Source organism: Octodon degus, unplaced genomic scaffold (genome assembly GCF_000260255.1).
Source record: "Octodon degus isolate 3935 unplaced genomic scaffold, OctDeg1.0 scaffold00258, whole genome shotgun sequence".
NCBI classification, from domain to species: Eukaryota; Metazoa; Chordata; class Mammalia; order Rodentia; family Octodontidae; genus Octodon; species Octodon degus.
The window spans coordinates 1,978,485-1,982,980 of NW_004524834.1; positions in this window are offsets into that span (position 1 = coordinate 1,978,485).

A 4,496-nucleotide genomic window follows, 5' to 3' on the forward strand; every position below is an offset into this window, starting at 1 on the left:
ATTTGTGTATTCCAAGTGGTTAGGATAGATATATAGTTGCATTCTCTTAATGAATAGAATGATTTGTTCTAATGGTGTTTGTAAATAGGATCACAAATTCACTTCTTGTACAGCAATTAACCACTAAGAATATATGCAGTGTGTTATTTGTTGAAACTGTACTTCCGATTTGATTTGAAATTGTCTCATTGCTATCTGTTTATCAATAAAACTTTGAAAAATAATAAAAGAAAACAAAAGTAAATGAAATGGACAGCAGCTACATTAACTAACAACTATATTAACTATAATTATGCTTGAGATAGAGTGTGAAATTGACTTTCACTTTAACTTTATTTGTGAATGAACAGAGCTGTCCCATGCCTTACATTTCAAAAGTTACTCAGGCCATGTTTGTTCCTCAATTATTTAAGTCTCATCTGCAGGTGAAACACTTGCCAATCTCTTATGTACTCCACTGGAGATACTTTATGCTTACATAAACAAATATGCTCTTATTATTTTTATACCTCCTTATACATAAATGATAGAATTTCATAATATCTTCTTTTTGTTTTCTTCACTTTGCAAGACTTTCTCCAGACTAATACAGAGTATTTTTCCCTTTAAAAAATATTAAGCATATGTTATTCATAAAAGGTACAAGTGGGGCTAGGGATTTGGCTAAGTGGTAGAATTCTTGCCTAGCAAGCTGGAAGCCCTGGGTTAGGTCCTCAGCAGCAAAAACAAATAAAAAGAAAACTTCCCTAAAAAACAATTCAATCAAAAAAAAAAGCATTAAAATCAAAAAAGGCTAAAAACAAGCAAAGCAATTACACATACATGTACAAGTTACTTAGTCAGTAAAAATTTACATCAGATTTTTTATTTTAATCTTTCAGCTTGCATTTTTTGAAATAGAGAGTTAATTGTTTTGCTTATCGCCTCAGAGAGTCTGTGGTATGGTCAGTGCACTTTGGTTACCTCCATTTGCCAAGAGACAGGGTTAGATGCCTAACTTCCTCCTGCAAGCTGATTGCCTCAGGAATGGAGCTGCTGCTCTATCTTGGTTCTCATATCTCTCCTTGTGCCTACTCACAAAGTAATTAAAGTTACAGTGTGGTTTGTTGAAAATTTCTCAAACTTAAATAAAACCTTCTATGAATTATGAAAAGTTTTTCATTTTATAATAGATGAAAGTAAACCAATTTCAATAAACTATCCAGTTTTCTTGGAAAATGAGTAATTGATTCCATTTTTTGATAGAGTTATTGAAATATTTTAATGAAGATATTTATATTTTACCCCATTATCTGCACATAGACCTAATGGTCTTCCTAAGTGGAAGACAAATCTTTATTTCTTTTCTTTCTTTTTCTTTTTCTTTTTTTTTTTTTTTTGGTGGAACCAGGGATTGAACTTAGATCCTTGCACTTGCCAGGGAAGCACTTATTCCACTGAGCCATCTCCAAGGCCCCCGAAAAATCTTTATTTCTTTTATTCCATTATATGCACTTTTCAGAAAATTTTCCAAAAAATTGAATTAGTTACTTATATAAAGAAAATGTACATTAAAACTAGTGGGAATTAAATTAGGATAAACTATTCTTCTTGGATATTTATGGGTATCTCCTTAGCTTTCCAAATAAAAGACAATAAAACCTATAGTCTAAGGTATTAATGAAGAACTTCAATAATAAACATAGGTGATAGTTAATGAGTGTTTCACATGTCAGGCTATGCATTACTTTTTGAGCTTTTTCAAAATTCTTTAGAGGATTGACTCCAGGCCGTGGCCAGACCCTGCATCCCACCAGAACTTCCCTCCTCCAGCTAGAGGTCAGACCTGATGAGGAACCCTGCAGTGGAACACCCAGCAGACCAATAGGAGTGACATGTAGCCATCTAATCCAGGAGCAGAGCAACTTGCCAGTGAGGCACAGCAGCTTCATTTCCCTAGGCTGCAGCAGGAAGAAGCCAAGTAGAGCAGCCAAAGCAAAGCCTTGCTAGCTGCATCAGTTGGAACTTGTTAGATCCAGACCTGGTAAACTGAGATACACTGCTAGACCCAGATCTATGAGAGCATCCTCTCTCTATCTCTCTCTTGATCAAGAGAGGGAGCAACATGTTACCAGGGTGAAAGTCTGCCTGGAAGTCTCCAGGTACATCAAGGGGAGGTGATCAGAACAACTCTCAGAGGAACTAATTTAAATACAAATTCCCAATTTTATATCTGATTAGATATATAGTCATGATGCTGGCCCTTAGGGTCTAAAATGCAAACCCAAGAATTACAAAAATTTGACAAGCTCTAAATCTCACTAAACATTATTAGTGATACTAATTGTAGTTCTATAGATACAAAACTTCAACTGTCTTAACCAATAATCTCCCTTGAGTAACAACACTGGTAGGGGATAAAGCAAATGCTATACCAAGGATCTACACCAAAGGTCAGAGGACAGTGTTATACAAAATGACAAAGAAGAGCCAACAAAGAGTTCAGCATATTAAAGCACCTGCAAGTAGGTACAGGAGCCCGGGATTTGATCCTCAGTTCTGCCTTGCTTCCCCCCCAATTGAGTGTGCTGACAGGGCGTTGGAGACTGGGTATGGTGGTGCGTGCCTGTAATCCCAGCACTTTAGAGGCTGTATCAAAAGAATTACTATGTGTTTGATCTAGTAATGAGACCCTGAGCACCCTGTAGACACTTCCTTAAAAATAATGACAAAGAGGAAGACCAAAATGCATTCTCAGTCCCCAAGTCCACCAAGATCAAATGCAGGAGACACTAGCATTAGAGAAATTGGAAGCCACACTTCTGAAATCTCTGGAATAATAGCATCAGAACTAAAGAAACAACTGCAGAAAGGTAGAGGAAATCAAAAAGAAATAATTGCCAAAGTAAAAAAGAAATGATAAATATAACAAAAGAATTACTAAGTGCTTCTAAAGTACATACTGATACAAAAATAGAAGACAATACAAAAATAATGGAATCCTTGAATGAGAAATGTAGGAAAGAAATAGAATGTGAGAAGCAGATTCAAAGTGATATACAGGAAATTAAAACCTCAAACACAAGTTGGAAAAACCGTTTCAATGAAAGTAAAAAAAGAAGTTCAGACCTTGAAAACACCATGGCAGCTAGTGAAATGGTAAGAAAACATCTCTTTAAAACAACTAAGATAAAGGAAAAATAATTGAACATATTATTGAAAGACAGTGAAAAGATGGATAATGTTAAGAATAGTAGGCATCAATGAGAAACAAGGAATCAATAGAAATGATATAAAATGCATATGGATGGAAGTAATAGTAGAAAACGTTCAAAACATGGGGAAACAATCTTATATTCAGGTCACCGAAGTATATAGAACTCCAAATAACATCAAACCAATTAAAAACATACCCAGATATATAATAATCAAAATCCCAGAAATCCAGCAAAATAACAATACACTAAAAGGTGTTAGAGAAAAGAAACAGATCACATTTAAAGGAACACCCATCAGAATAATAACAGATTTCTCTTCACAAACCATCATGGCAAGAAGAGCATTGAGTAAAGTAGTACAAGTATCCCAAAAAACAAATTCCAGCACTGACTGCTATATCCTACAATACTCTCTTTAAAGTTCAAAGTATAAGTGAAATACTTCCACAACAAAGAACAACTAAAGAATTTCATGATGACAAAGCCAACATAAAAGAGACAACTAAAAGATATTCTTGACAGGGACAAAAATGACCACAACTCCATGAATGAAAAGGGAAAGAACCCACCAAATAGGGCAAACAATAAAACACAGGAGAAAAAGAGGGTAAATGACAGTAGATAAATAACATGTCAACCAGAAGTCAAAACATCACTATTATAACTATCAATGTAAATGGACTCAATTCACCAATTAAGAGAAATAGACTGGAACAGTGGATTAGGATGCAAAATCCAACAGTATGCTGTATAAAATAAAACACTTAACTCATAACAAATTGATATGCTGAAAGTCAAAGGATGGAAAACAATACTACATGCCCCAGCACCTCAGAAAAAGACAGGGGTAGCTATCCTGTTCATAAACACTCTCAACTTCAAACCAAGAATGAAATAAAGAAGGCCACTACATACTGGTTAGGGGAAAAGTAGAAGAAGAGGTAACAGTCATAAGTATGTACACGTCAAACACAGGAGCACCCAACTACATAAGGAAAATCTTAATGGCTATGAAAAGTTTAATATCCAAAACCACAAACTTAACAGGAGAACTTAAAACACCCTTATTAAAAAAAAGATAGGTCAAGCAGACAAAAATTAGCAAATAAGTAGCAGAACTTATCGATAACCTTGAAAAAATGGACTTAGTGGACATATGCAGAGTGTTCCATCAAACCACGTCTGAATGCAAATTTATTTCAACTGCACATGGGACATTTTCTAAAATAGACCACATATTAGTACATATATAATGCTTAAGTCTATGTAAGAAAACAGAAAATATTCCATTCATATGAC